The 22791-nt window shown below is 35.0% G+C and overlaps 1 protein-coding gene and 1 non-coding gene across 6 annotated transcripts in view; both read right to left on the reverse strand.

The window, feature by feature from the left end:
- LOC123673676 (serine/threonine-protein kinase tricornered) overlaps nucleotides 1–22791 on the reverse strand; it is a 185229-nt gene that overhangs the window by 83528 nt on the left and 78910 nt on the right. The window lies entirely within an intron of this gene.
- Trnat-ugu lies at nucleotides 22449–22521 on the reverse strand. Its single transcript has one exon. It is a non-coding gene; the product is annotated as a tRNA-Thr (tRNA).

Here is a 22791-nt window from a genome sequence, read left to right on the forward strand (position 1 = left end):
AATTCATGCAATTTTGCCATTGTTTTCATTCATTCGTGACACGGCGCATTGTCTTGATGAAACAGCTCCTTTTTTTTCTTCAAATGGTGCCGTTATTTAACGATTTCATCCTTTAAACGATCCGATAACGCTAGATAATAATCGCTGTTGAGGGTCTGGCCCTTTTGGAGGTAATCAATGAATATTATATCTTGCGCATCCCAGAATACTGATGCCATAACCTTGCCAGCTGATTGTCGATTGGACTCCTTCACTATTCCACCAGAAACATTGCAACTTTATGTATTCCAACTTATGTAACAACTAAATTTGAATGTTCGCCTATTTACCAGGTCATTATTTTGTACAACCTTTTACCTGTCTCTATTAAACTGTTGAGTGCAATAAAGTTCAAGAAGTTGGTAGAATGTGAATTGCTAAAAAAATGCTATTAATCCGTTAGTGAATATCTAGCTTATTTCTTACCTAGTTATAGTATTAGGGTTATTCAATTTTTTCAGTTTGACTTATACATATTAGTATGTCTTATGGGATCAATAAAGGTTATAGTCCGGGAGCCAGGTGCAAATTTGGTTGATTATTTCCTCTCGAGAGATACTTGGTGAGATGCATCAGATAATGGTAATAAAAAGCCTCGTGAACGTCAGCTACGACTCGGTTGGGGGGAGAGCGGCGGCAGCCCCCCAAACACGAAGAAAAAAAAATACATTCAGTCATTTCCTCCCAACTGAAAATTTGTCAAATTGTAGCTAACCCAATATCTAGACGAAAAAATACAATCAGCTGGCTATAGCATGGTGGATTATAGGTCAGCTGGTGCCTCAAACATGAAAAAAAAAATTATATTTTCAATGACAGCTCTGACAGCGACTCTGATACTGAATCAGAGAGTGGAAGTAACTAAATATTATTGTGCAACATGTGGAGAATAGTTATTTATAATACAAGTGTAGAAGGCATTGATATTCTTCCACGAGTTCAAAATTCAAAAACGAGCCACGAAGTGGCGAGTTTTGGAATGAACGAGTGGTAGAATGAGCCTTCTGTACGAGTATTATACATTATTTTCTCTAATTCATTGCATTTTCATTGAAATTAATGAAATATTTCCATAAATATAATTTAGTGATTTTTGCATTGAAAAATGTTGGTTGGCAGAACTGATTTCTTCAAGGCAAATTGATGAATTGACAGATAAAGCCGTAGCGGAAAGTTCAGAGTGCCAACATAGAATAATAAAATATAACCATGAAAACTGTGCGTTTCTGATATATTCTCGCACGATTTTGTTCTACAAGATGTGGAAGAATGAACGGAATAACCACAGAATTAGAGAAAGTCCTTTTCTCGCGAGTGTGGCACTCTCTGATTCATTATCAGAGTCGCTGTCAGAGCTGTCATTGAAATTATTTTTTTTTTCATGTTTGAGGCACCAGCTGACGTATAATTCACCATGCCAGCTGATTGTATTTTTTCGTCTAGATATTGGGTTACCTACAATTTGACAAATTTTCAGTTGGGAGGAAATGACTGAATTTATTTTTTTTTCTTCGTGGGGCTGACGCCGCTCGCTCTCCCCCCCAGCAGAGTCGCAGCTGACGTTCACGAGGCTTTTTATTAATATTACCTGATGCATTCTACTAATTACCGTTTGAGAGGAACTTGGTCATGTATATCTGTTACTGGCTCCCGGACTATTATTATTATTATCAAACGCGGAGCAACCGATGCCCCGAACCTAATTCCATCGCAACCTTTAAACTCGATCGAAAATAGATCTGGAGAGGAGTTAGACGCATCACGAAATTTCGTACGGGTTTATTGACACCAGTGTCGCGTGTTGGCCGTTTTATTTCCGATCCAGATTCGGCGACGGTGCATTTCTGTTGTTTCGCAATCGGCCATAGCCTCCTGGCGTTCCGTATAGATAGAGAGGAGAGAGTTAAGACGGGGATTTGCGGCGATACGATGGATATCGAGACGGGACGAAATTGGATAGTTGAGCAAGAGGAGTCTTCTTGAAGGCGGAAGCGTAAGATGCCGGGATTTTAAGGGAAATGTATCTGATACTCAGGTTCATTGATTCAATGATTCTTTTTTTTTTAAGGGTTTTGCCGGGGTTTCAAGGGATATATTTGTTACACAGATTCGTTAAATCAATGATTCTTTTCTTTTTTCTTGAGCGTACCCCTGAAAAGTTTGTCACGATGGTAGAAATTTCGGCCGGGCATGTTCCCAAACGTTTGTTAATGAGCAGAAAATGCCAAGGGGTTCCGTAAAAATGTCAGTTCGAAATTTAGTTTCCTATTATACCGGGTGTAACAGGATCATGGTACACCCCCCGTATCTTCGTTAGTTTTAAAGGTACTAGATTGAAATTTGGGATATCCCATATACATAATAAGTGGCACTTTTTGATCTATAAATGATTTTTTTTCAAAGTGATACCAACTTTCGATTTTTAAATGGAACACCCTGTATATTATTACATTTCTGAAATCTGAAAAATTGAGTTTTACCCCAAAAACGATTACGTTGAACTTTATTTGCTCATAAAAAACGCAATTTAGTATTTTTGACGGGATTTCGATTTTTCTAGTATTAGACGGGTCAATTGGAATAAATCGGAACCATCATGGCACACTTAAATGGAAAATTAAAAATTAAATTACATATAAACAATTTTCTACATTTGAAATGTTACTTATGTGGTATCATTGGATTCACAAAATTATGCAGATTTCGAAATGTAATAATATACAGGGTATTCCATTTAAAAATCGAAAGTTGGTATCCTTTCCGGCAAAACCGGAAGTGAAAAAAAAATCATTTATAGATCAAAGAGTGTCACTTATTATGTATATGGGATATCCCAAATTTCAATCTATTACCTTTAAAACTAACGGAGATACGAGGGTGTACCATGATCCTGTTACACCCGGTATACAGGGTAAAAAATTCATTTTTTTTTTTAATGGAGGAGTACCGTTTTCTGCTTTTAGTATGTGGCGGCGGCTCATAAAGCTCCACATAGCAACAATACTTCACTTCAATGAAGTTGTACACAGAAAATGGTAGGAGACACTGGGGAGGGTTGATACATTTTTTACAAAATTGGTAATAAAAAATTTGTGTTTAACATTTACCAATCCATTTATGTCAGAGTGAAATTTAAGGACATTTAGCAATATCCAATTACTGAAAATGGAAATTTCAACATTGATTATGAGTTCTTGAAATTGTTGGTGCAAAGTGTCTCAAACCTCCCTATGAATGGAAGGCTTGATTCACTAAGAGTGAGGTTTGATACAATAATACAATAAGCAATATTGAGAAATCAATATTTGATTATCATAACACTACCTAATTCCTACATAATTCGCAAGTAAATATTTTTATTTTACTACTGACACTTGCACAAGCTGCATGGCAATCAATTCTTCGATGGAGATGACGATCCAGCTTGCATCTACTGCTATTCATTATTTTCGGCGTCTCGTCCTAGAGAACCATGAAGTCGTTGCCTGCAATGTTTGAAATGTCTGTTCGTAACTTCTGATGCTGCGAAATATACAGGGTGGCCATTTGAAAACGAAACAGACGAGATTACAGACGAAATAAAGTTTTTCGATAGAAATGCTCGGACAGGTCGATTTCTGTTTCGAGGGGGACAACTTAAGATGTAGGTTACGGACGCATAGCGCTTCAACCCTTGCTGCTACAACCCCCACCCCCAATTTTTGAATAGGGAAGATGGGGTGAGTGATACCTCAATTTAAAGGTATTTTTATACTGATTTCAGCACAGTAATTGTTTTTTCATTTTATGCATTAGTTCTCGAAATATTCATGCGTTAGTTAGTTAGGAAGGAAGCCACAGTCATGGTTGTTTTGAAGCTCAAAATGTCGATTTTTCACAAAACACTACAAGTGCCATGAAAACACCACTTCATTTTCAAATACTTAGTTAAGAATATTTCGAGAACTAATGCATAAAATGAAAAAACAATTACTGTGCTGAAATCAGTATAAAAATACCTTTCAAATGAGGTATTACTCATCTTCCCTATTCAAAAATTTGGGGGTGAGGGTTGTAGTAGCAAGGGTTGAAGCGCTATGCGTCCGTAACCTACATCTTAAGTTGTCCCCCTCGAAACAGAAATCGACCTGTCCGAGCATTTCTATCGAAAAACTTTATTTCGTCTGTAATCTCGTCTGTTTCGTTTTCAAATGGCCACCCTGTATAGAGAGGTTCAATACGTGTATCATCCCTCCCGACACATACTGTATCAAACCTCCCTAGAAAACAAATTTAGAAAATATATGTGGTGAACATATTATGATATTCTACTCCTTAATTAAAAAAAAAAAAGAATGTTGTACTATACTAGAGAATACCCCAGAAATCGCATTTACCCCCCTCATCGAGGGCTGACATACTATATGGAGTATGTCATTTCATTCAGTTTTCCTTCGTTTACCAGAAAACGATACTCCTTCATCCAAAAAAGTTATGGTTTCTTTACTAGAAAATAGCCTCAAAATCGCATTCACCCTCCTCCCCGAGGACTGACAAACTATATGGAACATGTAGTTCCATTCAGTTTTGTCTGTTTACCACCAAGCGGTACTCCATTATTTAAAAAATAAATTAATTTTTTCTAGAAATGACTCCTGTAACAACCCTCTGAATGGCTCAAAGATGTTCGAGAAAAGGAGAAATTATCAAGAATCTGTATTGCTTCATTCAAATAATAAATTACAATCCATATCCATATTGAAAATCATAAATATACCATGTTTTGCTAGGGCTCTACTTTTGACTCGGAGTGTGGATGTGGATAACTCCACACACCGGTGACAAAATGGCGAATGCGAATGGATCAGAAAATAATACACTGAAAATAAAGAGTTGTACATACTTATTTTAGTTTCTCAGTAACCTTTAAAGAAAATCTTGGGATTTAGCATCCTTTTTAGTTCTTGGAACAGCTATGTTACTGGTATAATAGTAAATAAAATGTCCTCAATTCTCAATGTATTACAGATTCTAGAAATGTTGGCACACATTTATTGAACCTCCTATAAATGAACCCCAGCAGTATAACTGACTTTCCGCGTCAAATTTTAAATTTGCATGTCCACGAAATGACTATCTCACCCTTTTGTCACCATGACAAGTAAAAGATCAAAAGTTCGGACTCCTTCGAAAAAAAAAACAAAGTGTATCTTCCGTTGCACCACTAAAATCGAACACCATGATGTAAAAGGGTGAGGCGAAGACATAAAAATGTTTTTACGGAGTCCGTCGACGTATATTCTGTGATAAATCAATATTATATCAGTTGTTGAAAAACTTCTTGCTGAGAATTCCCCGACTCGACCGACAATGTTGAAAAAGTGAGTCATATACGATCAGAAATGCATTTCATTGTAAAACGATATCGCATATTGAATTCAAATCGTGCATACCTGTTGAAATTCAACGGTCCCTATGGTGATAAACTTTTATTGGACATACAGGGTGGGTACGCTAAAATTTCAGTCCATTTGGTTTTCTTCCGATTTTTTATGTATGTATATTCTTGGGGGCACTACCTAACAATGTTAACGAAAAAGATTATGCCTTGCTTATGCGCAAGCATGAAATAACCAGCATCTCAATAGTTCTACTAGTCATATTCTGATGAAATTTGTTATTGGCATTCGGATTAATCGTATTGGGACATAGAGAATTCCATGAGATTTTTACCATCTTTGAACATTCGTATGTGTTGCGCAGGCATCAATCACAAATTGGGAGATAATAGTGTTGATTTCCAGCCTTCAAAACTCATGAATCGAATTCTTAATAAATGCAGTTTAGTAACAAATTTATTAAATTACATTTTATACCAAATTAATTGAGTAACTACTGTGAAATTAAAATAATCGAAAGGTTTACTAATGGACTTCAAAAACATTTTAATGGGATTATCTTTAAAATTTCACAATCGGAAATATTTCACATACTTTTTCCGATTCTTGTTGATGTTCCATATTAATCTCAATGTTTTCATAATTGCAATTTCTCAATATTGTCACGGTTAATTATTTCTTAATCATGGATTAAATTTACGTTGATTTCCAAATGATCAAGATAAAAGTTATAGTTCATCCGTATTATTTCAAACAACTTTTCGACATGCATGAATAAACAATAATTTATCAAAACAGTTTCGAATGCATAAGCCTTCTGCATGAATTATTACCTATAAAAAATCCTTGACACAAATTATTGCATACTCAATTCTGTATTTTCGAAATTTCCCTACGAACAATAACGTGTGAATGTTTATGAAGGAACAATGGGCTGATTCATATTGTTTTCACGTTGATAAGTGATGTGTGTACGTAAATTTTGAATTTCCGTTGATATAAAACAAGCTTTAAGGAAAAAGAGAGCATACTAAGTAGCACGCCGATTAGCATGTGATATTTTGCATATAAAGTATAAGTTACAAACAACCCGAGGAAAAATTCTTGTTGTTGGAAATTCCCCTACTTCGAAACGAATATTTCTTCAAGAAGTACAAAATTCTCATAATGTTGTGTTTGGTATATTATATCCTACATATATTCAATAAAATTCATGTTTTTATGTTTCCGAGAAAAAATGTTAGAACTATGTTCATTGCATGTTTATTCAAATAAAAAAACTCTCTCAGATGACTCTGAAGTTTTTCGATCAATTACAACCTTTAACTAGTTAGACATTTCTGCCAAATTCAGTCAAAAAATGCCTTCTTGGTGTTGCAATTTGTATGTCAGATTATAATTCTGACTTTATATACCAGTTTGATGCAAATCATGATTTTTTTTCTCTGGTGAAATATTATTAAGTATAGGTTTTGGGAAAAACACAAATGAATAGTTTTTTTTTAAGATTTCGCATATTCTAATAAGTTTTTAGGAAAAACATCACATAAAATATTGTCATTTTCACAGTTTACAATTTTTATGCGTAGAATCTAAAAATGAAATGAATTCAAACAAGTTAGACTTCGTTGAAAGTGGGTAAGCTTCTTAGATTCGAATTGGCAAGTAAGGCCCAACAAAAGACATAAGAAGAATGTGAAATGCTGCAGTTCGGAGGGAAGAATGTAAAATAATGACTAATATGTTGATTTTTTTCTACTGTGGATGAATATAAACGCTTGCAGCTTAAAAAAAAATTGGAGCTTACTAAATAATGTTAGTTTGAATCATATGTTGCAATTAACGAAGTGAAAGTATTAACTACATATAGATTCATATTCATTTCAATCAAAAAAAATTAGGAAAACATGTAATTAATTAAATAAGAGGGTCTTTTCAACTATAATCATAAATTTTGTAATTGAGGAGGTCATAAATCATTTGAGTGTAACTATAATTTAGTTTAGGATTCGGTAAACATATTCATCCATAATCAAAATAATTAGAAAGCTCATAATTGCCTTTCTAGAACAATACGTCCAATATTAAAAATCAAATTACCAGAAAACTCAGCGATCAATGTGCAATAATTACTTATAATTACCAGATCACCTTGCAGTTTCGAAGCCCTTCAATTTGTTTACGGAAATAAGGATGTGTTGCGAAAAAAATTAATAATAAAATACCTATGCAGGAAATCATGTCAACAAATATTTTAGCGCAGTTCGATTAGGTGGCTTTTATACTCTTTCCAGTTGGTGTAATTTTGAGATGACAATATTTCATGTCATTTCAGTTCGTTATTGTATTTTTATTGCTTGGTTACCAGTTGCTTGACAGTGAGCTTTATTATATCGGATCATGCATAAATCGGACTTTATGACCCCAGAGGGCATAGAGACACGAAACTATTTTTTAATAACGTTCATAATGAAATGATAAAACCTGAAATTGAATTGAAATGTGGAAATCTACTAGGAAATACATGACTGAAAATACATAATAAAAGTGGTAATAGAAGTAAGTTCTAGTGCAAGTTACACACTTCTGATAGCATCCTGAAACCACAATTGCACGTGTTATCTCCATTAAGATTTTTTTTTTTATATATTCTCAAGTTCACCCAACATTTTTTTCAGTTCACTTTTTGGAATATACAGGATATTTTAGAATGAGATGCTGATCCCTAAGTGTTAGAACCCTCAGTTGATTTTAAAGAGGAAAGCTTATATGAACCTCTGTCCTGAATCTCTCAACTTTTGAGCTACAAGGTAAAATCTGAAATTTCAAGAAAAAAAAGTTTTTTCTAATCATGAATGAAAAACTCAATGAATATTTCTATGAAATTATATAGGGTGAATTTTTCAAGTTGAATAAGTTAAGAATCTTGAAAAGGAAGCATCTTATGGAAAAATGCTTCGAATAAAATGTTGATGGTTTCAAATGAGAAGTCCACTTATGCTAAAACCTCCCCTACTTCCTCATTCTTGTGGGGGAGGGGGTCAACTTCGGAATTTAAAATGGTAACCCCGGTTTTTGAAAGCAAAACCTTATTCTACGGCAAAAAATACAAAAGTTTTGCAGGAACAATTTTTCACGAGTCGTCACAGATGGCTCTGTAATCGAATTTGAATTTTCCGTCTGAACGATATTCATGTATCCATTCCATTAATATTATAAAATTCTGACGTTTCCTGCTAATCCGTTTGTTTTTACTACATGTACATGTCAGATTATTTTTTCTTTTTAATCAAAGATCGGTGCATCAATTGAAAGAAAAGAAAAAATTGAAATAAATCTTTCTTATTTGGAATCGAATATAGAGCCATCTGTAACGATAAGTGAACATTTATATTTTCTGCAGTAGGATATGAATCTGCAATAAAAAACAGAGGTTGCCATTCAAAATTCCAAACTTGGCACTCATTCCCTCACAAGGGTAAAATAAATTAAAGAGGTTTAAGCGTAAGTGGAGTTCCCTCTCAAAATCATCAAACTTTTATTAGAAATATTTTTCCGTAAGACGTTTCCTTTTCGAGATTTAACTTGAAAAATTCACCCAGTATATTCTAACATTTCATGAACCGCATCCTCAGTGTAATCTCGCATTAAGCCCATTTTTTTACATTGGAAAGATCTACCAATCTTTATAATTTACTGCTGTTTCGAAAAAATTAGCAAGCTTATTTATTACAGAACTGGGACGGTAATTACCGACTTCAAAAGAAGAATCGACTCCTTCCACTGTTCAGTTGAATTTTCATTGGTGAAACAAAGGTTAAAATATGCACAATGGGCCCAATTAAATAATTACGAAACCTTTTCAGTTGATGTTAGTCAACCAACTTCTCTGGCCCAGTTAAAACAAAATATTTGCTTTGAAATGGGAGCCATCAGGGATCATCCTTGCCAAGACGTTATCACGAATTTTGGTTGATTGGCTGTCCTCGACGCGAGGGTAGACATTTGGAGTTTTGGACGACATCATTATTTATTTTCAGGAAGTAAATTCCCAAATAATGTATTTTCATAATCAATGGAGATATTTTTAACAAGCATATGAACTCTGAGACTCCTCATACAGGATGATTCAAACTGATGGAGAGTTATCGTGGAAAAACTTGAACTAGAAAAAACCGCAATTTCTAACAAAGTGCAGGAGTCTGCGAAAATTATAGAAAGAAATTAAAACTCGATGTTTCCATAATTAAATTTGATATTTCATGAATTGTAATTAATTTTTTGTTGGGGAATTCATAAATCAATAAAATTCTCAATTACGAATAATTACATACATTAATTACAATTCATGAAATGTCATATTTAATTATTGGAGCCTCGACTTTCAGTTTCTTTCTTTTGTCCACTCAGTATGAAATTGCGGTTTTTTCTTACAATAAGTTACAAGTACAAGTTTTTCCTCAATAAATAGATGAGTTTCCATTTTAGGTATAGGGTTTGTTTGAGTAACCTCCATCCTTTTTCCCCTAGTACCACAAGAAATAAAAAATGTGAAGAACAAAATATCATTTAAAAGAAAATTGAAAAAATGGATAATAGACTTTGATAAAACAAAATTACATAAAATAATAAATCAGAACTATTAATGTACACACGAATATGACAAAGAGAAATACAGAATATGACACACAAAAATCACGATTTCGACAGATATACTACAGGATTTTCGACAAATATAATACAGGATTTCGACCATTTTCTGTGATGAAGCACACGTTTGTTCCACTTAATTAGAAGATAATATATTTTGCGGTGTATAAAGAGTAAATTTTATGTTCATTACTGTGCACAGTTTATATTTTTATAAAACTCTACAGTATTATAGAGTTTATTGAATGTATTTTCATGAATAAATTCTCTTATTATTATTATTATTATTATCTCTATGACGCTTCAGTTGCTCTTCTTCCAAACACGAAATGATAATTCCCGATCGAGATAAATCTCTTTCACAATGTTCATAATCGGAATAATTCATGATCGCCTGAATATTCATACAGCCCAATCACCTTGAGATACTTCATTTTAATTTCCCATTTAATTAGACGACATATGGCCTCGACGAACTGTAAAAAAAACCTATCAGTACTCACGGAATCGTCGATCCTGTAAAACGAGCATGAAACGAGCAAACAAGAACCCGTTAGGGCGGCTGCAAAACGGATTCGGTCTTCTATTCCGTTACCATCGGCCAGTGCCATATGGCAGTAATTGCTGGGCGATGTTACGTCACGAATAGGCAGGTTTGTCGGTAAAAAAAACCGCCATCGGTACTGGTGGACGTTAATATGACGTTTCCAGGTTTGAGTGATGGAAAAATTCGGAAAAAGTACTGACATTGCGTCAGGAGCTCTTGAACGTTCGTTCATATTAGGTGTATAACTTTGCTTCCGCTGTTTTGCAATAGATGGCTGTAGCAGTGAGTGGTAGTCGAAATTAATAGATCGTAGATGCCATACAATAAGCTTAGGAATTTTTAAACATAACGCCATCGAAATATTAGTTGATTTGTGTATGCATGAAGAAATCTGCATCTAAGGCTCATCCAATGCTCTCAAATACCAAGGTGAGGCCGCTATCAGTGAAAGAACGATGCAGAGAGTAAAGGTTTTCGAAGAAGCATAGTTGTAGGCATTACTTGTTGAAGACCCGTGTCAAACGCAACAAGAATTGGCAGAATCAGCGGGAGTGAGACAACAAGCCAATTCAAAACGCCTGAAAGTCATAGAAATGATTCAGAAATATGGAAATTGGGTGTCGTACGAGTTGAAGCCGAGAGATGTTAAACGGCGTTTGTTTGCTTGTGAACAGCTTCTTGCAAGGCAAAGACGAAAAAGATTTCTGCATCGCATTGTGACTGAAGACGAAAAATGGGTTCATTACGATAATCCCAAGTGCAGAAAATCATAAGGTTATCCCGGCCATGCTTCCACTTCGACGGCCAAACCGAATATTCACGCTTCCAAGGTCATGCTCAGTATTTGGTGGGGCCAGCTCGGGGTAGTGAATTATTAGTTGGTAAAACCGACTGAAACAATCACAGGCGATCGTTATCGAACGCAATTAATGCGTTTGAGCCGAGCATTGAAAGACAAACAGCCGCAATACAACGAAGGACATGATAAAGTGATTTTATAGCATGACAATGCTCGGCCCCATGTTGCGAAAGTGGTCAAGACATTGAAAACGTTGAAATGGGAAGTCCTACCTCGCCCGCCATATTCTACAGGCGTTGCTCCCTCGGCTATCACTTGATTCGATCAATGGCACACGGCCTTGCTTACCAGCACTTTCTGGTCTTATGAAGAAAAAGAATTAGATCGATTAGTGGATCGCTTCTAAAGATGATCAGTTTTTTCAACGCGGGACTGTTTGCGGTTTGATCCAAGTCCAAAATCATTCTGGGTGTTTATGAGAAGATTATGAATTAGGACAACCCTTATTCAACAAAACTCAAGATTTTCAAATTACGGCCTACATGTTTCATTCTTTCAATCAATTCTAAGTGTAAAAAGAGGAGGGTTATTTAAGCAAACCCGATACCTTAAATGAAAACTCAAAGAGTTATCGAAGAAGAACTTGAACCAAGAAAGAACCGCAATTTCGAACTCATTGTAGTGGTCTGTGACTAGAATGTTAGATCATCGAAAGACATTAAAATTCGGTGTTTCAATAACTAAACTTGATATTTTATGATTGTGATAACTGTTCGTTGGTATGTTCAGATACATAAACTCCTAACAAGTATCAAATCGAAAAAATCAATTACAAATCATGAAATTTTAGATTTAATTATCGAAACATCGACTTCTGTTTTCCGAAAATGATAGAGGATACATGACAATTGACAGGAAACGTTTCAACTTTGCGAATTCACTCGCTTTCCTAGAATTTTAGACCTATCCTCGAAATAATTTACATCACTTTTATCTCTCATAAAGAAATCGTTGCCCAAACTGCATTTCCCCGAACGACTACGTTTACGAACACTCCGTACGGATTTCCCGACACCGCCGACGAATTCCGGAAGTGGCAAGTGACACGTGTCCGGAAACCCTATAGATGCCCTGTCGCGGATGTGCGGATACCGATTACGCCACAGTCGCCCTTTATCCCCGTCTGGTCGGCTTCCTTGATTGCACCGGCTGCATTGTTTGCGGTAGACAATTGCACGCACTCGTACGCGGAGATATCAACTTATTTCCGCTCGCTTGCCGCCTCTTCCAGGTGTTCGCGGGCGGTTTGGGATTGCGCAAAGTGGCGGAAAAACTCACCTCGTGGGAGCAACGGGAAGTGTAACGACTGGAACTTACCTGAAACAAAAAAAAAAACATTTATTTTATCAGTTACGATTCTCGTGTTTTTATAGCGACTAGGAAGTACAATTTAGTGAAGTGAGCAGAGTGGTCATTTTTGTCGGACAAGGAAGAGTTTGATAAAGAGGATAAGGGTATTTTTCTTGCGCCTGAAAAGAGGTATTGAAAAACACATGGTCCAAAGAATGATAAATCAACGAAAACAGAAAAGATGAACCATAAATCTATGCACTATATCTAATTGACCATAAAAGTATATTTTGAATAAAGCTCTGAAATATCTGTAAATTTCACAAATTCATTGAGGCTTTCATAGTTATAGAATATAATTTTCTCTATTTCAGTCTAACAAGCCAATTGAATGAAGTCCCCGGGCTTCCATACTAAAACACATTTTTATTTGGAAAAATTCGATTTTATTATTCAACAGTTGCCTTCGAGGGCGATACAGCGATTATAGCGATCTTCCAACTTTTCGATACCTCGATCGCCTCAGTTTCGGCGATTACTTCTTGATTGGCGCAAAATTTTTTTCCAGCGAGCATTCTTTTGAGGTCTGAGTACAGGAAAAAGTCGCTGGGGACCAGATCTTGCGAATACGGTGGGCAAGTCGATGCAATTCCAAGCCAAATTCATGCAATTTTGACATTGTTTTCATTGATTTGTGACACGGCGCATTGTGTTGATGAAACAGCACCTTTTTTTTCCTTCAAATGGGGTCGTTTTTTAACGATTTCATCCTTGAAACGATCCAATAACGCTATATAATAATCGCTGTTGATGGTCTGGCCTTTTGGAGGTAATCAATGATTGTTATGCATTGCGCATCCCAGAATACTGGATGCCATAACCTTGCCAGCTGACTGTTGTGTTTTTCCTCGCTATGGATTCGGTTCATTGTGTGCAGTCCTCTCAGCTGACTGTCGATTGAATTCCAGAGTGAAATGATGGAGCCATGTTTCATCCATTGTCACATATCGATGCAAAAATTCAGGTTTATTGCACTTAAACAGCTTCAAACACTACTCAGAATCATTGACACGTTGTTGTTTTTGATCGATTGTGAGCTCGCGCGGCACTCATTTTGCACACAGCTTTCTCATGTACAAATATTCGTGAATGAAATGATTTACACGTTCAGATGGTATCTTCACAATGTCTGCTATCTCGATCAATTTCAGTTTACGGTCATTCAAAAATATTTTGTGAGCTTTTTCTAATTTTTCGTCGGTGACAGCCTCTTTTGGGCGTCCACTGCATTCGCCGTCTTCGGTGCCCATTTCACCTTGTTTAAACTATAAGCATACCAATCAATGATAGTTGGTGCAGACCCCGAAAACTTTACATCAAGCCAAAATTTTGCTTCAACTGTAATTTTTCCCTTCAAAAAGCAATAATTTATCAGCACACGAAATTTTTTTCCATCTTTTTCCAAATAAAAAAAGTAATAAAGTCCAATAAAATTAGTCGTTCAAGTGAATTTTTGAAAGAATACATAAAAGGAAAATTCCAACCAAAAGAATCCACAAAACCCAGAAGAAATACAAGGCTAGTTTACAGTATTGCAACCGATATTGAACAATATATGAAATCAGATGTTCATATTGCGATAAATTGTATTCAGGCAAACTACAAAATAATCTCACAAAACACGAAGAACATGAGAACATAAGAAAAACACATAAGAAATGTGTTTTCCCAAACAAATCAGAGATCCTAGTATTGAATATAATAAACCCACATTCATTGAAAAAACAATTGTGACCATGGGCGCCCGCAGAAATTTTTCTCAGGGGGGGCAAAAAATGAAAATTATTGAAAATTGGTAAGGCGTTCATGATATTAGTATTCCGTTTCTTTCTATTTCTGTATTTATATTCATAAGTGGGGGGAGGACAGTGCAAAATAAAAATTATGAAGTTTTCCACTTCAACATTTTTTTTAAACATCAACAACATAGGGGGATGTAAAATAATACGGTAACCCTTTTCAAAAAGAGTCAAATTGAATGGAACAATTTACAAGAAGATAAATATAAAAATATGGAGAACGACATGAAATAATTATTATAATTGCTGATAAATAAAGAAAAAACAACGAGTAATAACGAAATAAAAAATATATACATATATGCTCTATAAAACTATGTTCATAAGAATAATAAAAGAATAATAATAAATCTTGAAATATACAGTGAATGACGCAAACAATGGATTTTAAAACATGATACTAAAATATGATTCAAAATAGCACATAATTGCTCCAGAATGTAAAAACAACAAACAAGTATATTATCAAAATCAACAAATCATAAATTGCAAAAAACAACACATAAAAACAATATTAATTCTGAAGACAAAATACTTAATCGCTATACAACAGAGTAGGCATATTTTATTCTGATCTAAAATTTAATTCTGCGCTGAAACTACGCTCTATAGCACGAGTAGTACATGGAAATGTAAGGAGAAGAATAAGGCATTCTTCGATAGCAGGAGAAAATTTACATTGTCCGATAAGATCTTCAATTTTTATGTTTTCATCCATTTGTGATTTAGATAAATACTCATTCCAAATGTTCAATTCACTTTCGAAATTTTCAATGTTATACATATTGCCGACCTTAGATGCAAAATTTTCAATATCTAGTAATTTTGAATTCTTTGGAAAAAAATTGAAGAAAGAAAAAAGCATTACAAGTTCTTTCGAGAATATCGTTTCAAGGGCTGAAATCAAATGATCTAAATATGGGATGAATATAGATTTTTCGAAGTAATCTTCAGCTGAATCTGCTTCATAATTAGATCTGTATATTTGTCTACCGCGAATTCGTGGTTTGAGACTCTGAGCAATAGTTGATGCTTTGGAAAAAAATTCTGTAAAGCATGCATCATCTGAGCGATGTTTTCCACATATTTCTATAATCAAATTTATATGACGGTGAAAATCTACAAAATTAATAAAAATGTGTAGTGTATTTGCTATTGGTTCCAATATATTTGAATATTTACTTGCTACCGTTAAACAAATCACAAAAGTGAAAGAGTTTATTGCAGCCCATAACTGAGCAGCTCTTTTTGTTGATGAAGAATTTATTGAGATTTCTCCAGATTTTATAGCAAAAACAGTTTTGAAAATAGTATTGAAGTTTTCAGCGAAAACCCGCAGAGATTTATATTTAGCTGACCAACGAGTTTCAAAAAACAAAGGAATATTTGGAATCAGATTTCTCTCTCGAAAAAAGACTATAATGTCATTAACGGTGCCAATGCTATTACGAATCTCAGTTATTTTACTGATGTCATTTATTACTAAATTCAACCTAGTGGAGGCACAACGGAAATAAATTGCTGTCTTGTACTTGTCTCTTATGATATTTTGAACCCTGAGAATTTCACCCGCCATCGTTGAGCCTCCATCATAACCTTGTGCTACAAGTTTGTCCAAATTCAAACCAGCTGCGTTGAATGAATGGATCTCTAAATCTTTATCTCCAACGTCTACTCTGAATTTCAAAAGATCACTAAAATTTCCAGAGTTCTTGTTGCTCTCTCGTATAGGCATATCTTGAGTTCCGCAAAAAACTATTGTTTTTATAATCTGTAAATTTTTTTTTCTATTTTCTCCAATACTTTTTTTCTTACCTTCATCTATTAAAGACAATAGGAGAGTATATATAAGATGGATTTTTTTTTTAATTGACACGCTTGGATTGCTTTCGGTTCCACGATTTTTCTCCACCCAAGAAGTTCTCAACGCGTCTAAAAAAGTTTTCAATTAAAAAAATACCTCTGCCGATTATGGATATGTGTATAGTATATTATGGATGTATTTATAGTAATTCCATTGAAAACTGGAAAATTGTTATGAATCCATTACTTTCCTTTTTTCCTTGCCCTTTGGATTGAGAAAGTAATATTGAGGGTGTTGTGCTGAAAAATGAGGTATTCAAAATCTCAGGGGGGGGCATGGCCCCCCCTGGCCCCCCCCTGCGGGCGCCCATGATTGTGACTGGTATATTGCATGAAACACTTTTAATTTCGAAGAAACGCTATTATGTGTCGCACAATCAGGTTCATCAACAGGATGGAATATAGACTCTGCATTAATTAACCATTGTAGACAATTTATACAATTTTTCAAAGGCAAATAAATCATTATGTGATGTCTTCGTCGCGTTCCTTAACATTCAAAGAACTTCCGCCTGGCGGTATGCAGAACAAGTGAAGTGTTTATTAGTTTAAAAAATTATTCTGTTCATAACTAACATCATGTCATTATTTATGAGCCGAGTTACTGTTTCTATGAACAATACTGTTTTTACAACGATAAATACAATAATTGAGTAATTACACCGTTCATGTACGTATTACTTCTTCGAATTCGTTATGATTGAGTACAGATCGAGTTGTGTAAGACAATCTTCTTTTTAAACAGTTTATTTTTGACCGTTAAGAAGTTTAATAATCATATCAATTTTGGGATTATGACGAATTGAAATAGATTTCTGTTATAGTGAAAAATACAAGTTTGACATTACTAGAGTTAATACCATATTTAATTTATAAATAAAAAAAATTACACAATCTTTGTCATTTTCAAAACAATTGACGCCAATTCCCTATGTTATATTATCAATTAGATTCCTTTCGTTGGAACCAGAATATAAAACAAAATTTGTAAAATGACATAGCGGAAAGCACGGTATGATCTCTGAAGTGAAAACACTAAAAACTGATTTGGCCTCAGGGACTTTTAGGTCCTAATGATACGATTCTTTTGAAATTAGATATGAACATGAAGCAGAATATCAGCCTATCATGAATATAACCTGAGAAAAAGAAATTCCAGAATAAGTCACAAAACTTGCCAATTGCCAAGTGTACAAACGTTTAACAACGTACCAAACACATTATTGAGGGGTAATAAAAGGACTGCGTTTTACAATTCAAGAGTTTATTTTGAGAACAGAAAATAAGTTAAGTTGATTTACGAATAATTTATTGGTTTGTTTATTTTTCAATATTTTTATACTTGTTATAGTTTGTTAGTTAAAGGCCTTGCTGCCAGTTTTGTTCAACTGATTTGAGGTCTGAAATAATTGATGTGAGAAATTATTTCACATATGCAAACTGAATTTCAAATAAGTTTGATATGTTTTAAAGGAAATGTTGATCGAATGTTTTCGATATTTTGCTGGAATTTCTGATAACGACACCAACACAAAACTTTGCACCAAGCTTGTAATTGTTATTTTGTCTATCCAGACAATATCTTAACTTCGTCTGATCCTTGGTCTGATCTGTAATCACTGATATATTCAGTTTTTCCAATATTATTCTTGAATTTGTTCTTGTCCTTGAACGCGGTCAACATAAAATTTTGAAATTCGTTGTTTCGAAATTATCGGGACGAAATGATATAAGACCATTTGAAATAATGATTGTTCGTCTGATATAAGACCATGTTCGTATACTATATTTGCGTTTCATCTATCGCGACATAATCAATGTCATCATTATGACAGCTACAATGAAGCGCAATTAAAATCTTTCGCTTTATTGATATACTTAAGATGGAACATCAAAACGTAACATTCTCGTGATCTGTCAACATTTGTCAAGAGAAGGAGACAAAAATAATGTGCGGTGTTTCCAGAACGATCGAATGATCAGCAGAAGTTAGGAGCATTACAATAGTTCCAACTTTCGTCGAAAGGAAGTACTTTACGAGTCTTATTAGAAATTTTCACAAAATCGAAATTTTGTCTCTTTTGTAATGGTTTTTCAAGAAATATTTTGCGATACGTCAGTGCTCTTTGAAACACCATATCATCAATTCTTTTGCGGAAAACAAAAAGTCACAAAAATTATAATTGTTCTTATTCGCAAATTAAAAATATTGAACTACTGCAATGTAAATCATTATTTAAAGAAATTATGTAGAAACCCCATAAAAAACGGCGATTTTTAATAATAAATAAATTTAATTGTGTTTTGAACCGAGCAATCACGTGGAGGTGATCCCTCTTAACAGTCACGAGTCGGAACAGAAGATAAAACCATAAGACCTTCAACTGATTGCATTATTTTTTAGGATTTAAACGAGTTGTGATGCATTTATCAGTGAAACAGGATTTTACAAATTACGTATTCCGTTCAGTAGTAAAAACCAGACAGATCAACAGATAGAGCTGCCACAACAAAAAAGTTTCCGTTTCTTGATTGAAGAACTACTTTCAAATAACATTTCGAACCCACCGTAACTGAAACATGTTTTCTCTTTGTCCTGCAATAATCGAACCCCGAAGGTCTGAAATGATTGACTTCTGATGAGACTCACTTTTCAACAATCGATTTTCTTATCGCGATTAAATCGTTATAATGACTCGCTTCTTGCCACGATTAGAAATTCGAACGGGCAATTAGGAATATCAATTCCCAAAACTACTGACAACTAATTTGAGTAGTCATATTCTGATTAATGAATTGAATAACCTGATTCTGATACAAATAATGAACCCGCACATAATAGATATAATGATGTTGTGGAAGATTCCAATATTGTTAGTATCGTTATCTTGGGATTCTAGATGAAGACACATGTATGGTCGATAACTGTTATCCCAATTTGCTGGATTGGAAATTCCCAAGACTGGTCGCGTTGTTGTTAATCAGAGCCCCGAAAATTTGAAATAGAAACAACAGAAGTCTTTTTTATAATTTTGACATATTAAGTATCACTTTTTAAAACTCATTGACGTTTTCAAACATTTTACTCGAAGTAAAATATATCTACTATTGGGGAAAGGTTTATTTCGCCATTAATTGCGAAAAATACATAATTATAAACATAAGCGTACAACTTTGCTTCCGCCGTTTTTTTTTCCGAAATTCGAGGCTTTATTGTAAACAACTGGTTATACATTTAAGATTCAAAGTATTGTCCATCGCTGGCCATTACTTTCTCCCATCTTTCGGGCAGCGTACGAATCCCGGGTTGAAGAAACTGGTCATCGAATCGATCCAATTTTCTACTTTTTCATAAGACCGGAACTGCTGGTCAGGCAGGCCGTGAGTCATTGGTCGAAACAAGTGATAGTCCCAAAGGGCAACGGCTGGTGGAATAGGACTTCCCAGTTCCCATTTCAAAGTTTCCAAATATGTTTTGACCGCTTTCACAACATGGGGTCGAGCATTGTCATGCGTAAACTCACTTAATGTTATCATGTCTCTCGTTGTATTGCGGCCGTTTGTCTTTCAATGGTCGGCTCAAACGCATTAATTGCTTTCGATAACGATCGCCTGTGATTGTTTCAGTGTGTTTTGAAAATTCATAATACACTACGCCGAACTGGTCCCACCAAATACTGAGCATGACCTTGGAACCGTGAATATTCGGTTTTGCCGTCGACGCAGAAGCATGGTCGGCATATCCCCATGATTTTCTGCGCTTGAAATGATCGTAATGAACCCATTTTTCGTCTCCAGTCACAATGCGATGCAGAAATCCCTTCCGTCTTTGCCTCACAAGCAGCTGTTCACAAGCAAACAAACGCCGTTCAACATATCTCGGCTTCAACTCGTACGGCACCCAACTTGCGTCACTCCCAATGATCCTGCCTATTCTTGTTGCGTTCGATACGAGTCTTGACCAAGTAATGCCTCCAATTCTGCATCTTCGAAAAGCATCTCTCTTTCACTGTCATGCTGGTCTTCGACGTCAAAATCACCATTCTTGAAGCGTTGGAACCACTCTCGGCACATTCTTTCACTAATAGCGGCTTCACCATAGGTATTATTTGAGAGCATTCGACGAGCCGTAGTCGCAGATTTCTTCATATTAAAGCAGAAAATTAAAACCTCCCGCAAATGACGAGAATTTCGCTCGTACGCTGACATGTTTAATCGAGAATAACTTTATGATGCAGACACAAATCGACTTATATTTCGATGGCGTTATGTTTAAAAATACCTAAGCTTATTGTATGACATCTGCTAATCTATTTATTTCGACTACCACTTACCGCTACAGCCATCTATTCCAAAACGGCAGAAGCAAAGTTACACCTAGATAAGATAAACTGTCTGTTTTCAAACGAAATTTTTAAGAAGTCTGGTTCGGCAGCTTTAAAAGCTGTTGAGGACCATGTATATATTGTTCTACTTCGAAAAAATCAAACGAATCATTACGAGCAGAAGAATACTTCTTTTGAACATCAAAATCACAAAACGTCACTCCTACAAACTCGCTTTTATTGTATCATTATTAAGAGTACGCTATTTATGGAATTATTCCTATTTGATTCAGGCACTTGACCCGCAGATTAAAAAATCAAGATCATATTAACTTACTGTAGTTTCAAAAAGCACTCTACACCCTGTTACTTGATTGCGAAATTTCATTCAGATATAACCCTAAACAAAAGATAATGCGCTACTTTTCAGAACATTTCTTCGAACAATTTTTCGCCTGGACATTAAACATTAAAGTACATTCACACCCAATAAGCTTGATGGGAAATCTAATTTAGCTGACTGGCACTATGAAAAACTAGCATTTCGATAGACACAGCGTTGTTGGCAAATCCGTATTTACGTAAGTGAACGGATCGATTCATCATGTAACCTTGGCATTATAGAGCAGCAAAACTCACATCCCATAATGATTACAACTAATAAGTTCTTGAATCTACCTCCGACACTTTTAGGTGTGGGGCACATTGTTATAAATACATTTCTATATTATATAGTTTCCGAAATTTTAATTGCCAACAAGTTGATTTGTTGATTTCCAAACTCCAAACGGAGGAGATTCTCAATCAAATGCTATCAAAGGTCTTTAGTTATCGATTTTCTATTTAGGTGAAATGGCATTACAGATTTCTGGATAATTTTCGAACCGAAAGTCCTACAAAACTTTCCAGGAAAAAACAATCTCATGCTTTCTGCATGAATTTTGTATTGATAGCGTAAAAAGAACCATAAAAAACTGAAGCAGAACATTTGAATAAACCTGATTTTTAGTGACAATAAATCCAACATAGTTGAGATTTTGCAAGTGAATATAAAGTAACAATAATAACTAAATAATGGTTTCACGTCTTTATATTCATAAATATCAAATCAAATTCATGGCGTTCAGACAACTTTTCAATTCTGGAAAAACTACCTTTTCTATCGGAAAATAATTATTTTTCTTGTGTACCGGAACCCTAAAATTCAGTTGGCAATGGTGCATATGCGTTGAATCCGTTAGAGGTTCAGATCGAAAACAATGAAGTTTTTGATCCGTGATATCATAATAGAAATAGTATTCAATTACTTCCTCAAGTTATTGATGTCCATTTGAAATGTTCGCTATCTTATATTATGATTTGAGCTATTCGAATGTATCTCTGTTTTGAACAAAAAGTATTTTTGACCAAATGTGTAAAAATATAGCAACAGAAAGAAGGCAGGCAAATTTTTGTGGATTCTGAGAAATTAGGACAGCACTAACTTGAAGTCATTAATGTGCCAATTACGCTGTTAAAGGCCACAGAACTGTATATAGGTACAAACAGAGGGTGCATTGAACGCATGAATTGCGTTATTATTGTTTATCAAATGAAATTCACGGCGTTCAGACAATTTTTCAATTCTGGAAAAAGTACCTCCCCAAGCGGGGCTCGAACCCGCAACCTTCGAATTACATGTCCGATGCTCTAGCCGTTGAGCTACCGGGGAAGCTGGAGATTCTTCGCAACGAGGAACCACTAATCCCAGAATTGAGTGTTAATACTCCTTGCTTCCCCGGTGGCTCAACGGCTAGAGCATCGGACATGTAATTCAGAGGTTGCGGGTTCGAGCCCTGCTCGGGGAGGTACTTTTTCCAGAATTGAAAAATTGTCTGAACGCCGAGAATTTCATTTGAAACAATAATAACGCAATTCATGCGTTCAATGCACCCTCTGTTTGTACCTATATACAGTTCTGTGGCCTTTAACAGCGTAATTG

This window comes from Harmonia axyridis, chromosome 2 (genome assembly GCF_914767665.1).
Source record: "Harmonia axyridis chromosome 2, icHarAxyr1.1, whole genome shotgun sequence".
In the NCBI taxonomy this organism is placed as follows: domain Eukaryota; kingdom Metazoa; phylum Arthropoda; class Insecta; order Coleoptera; family Coccinellidae; genus Harmonia; species Harmonia axyridis.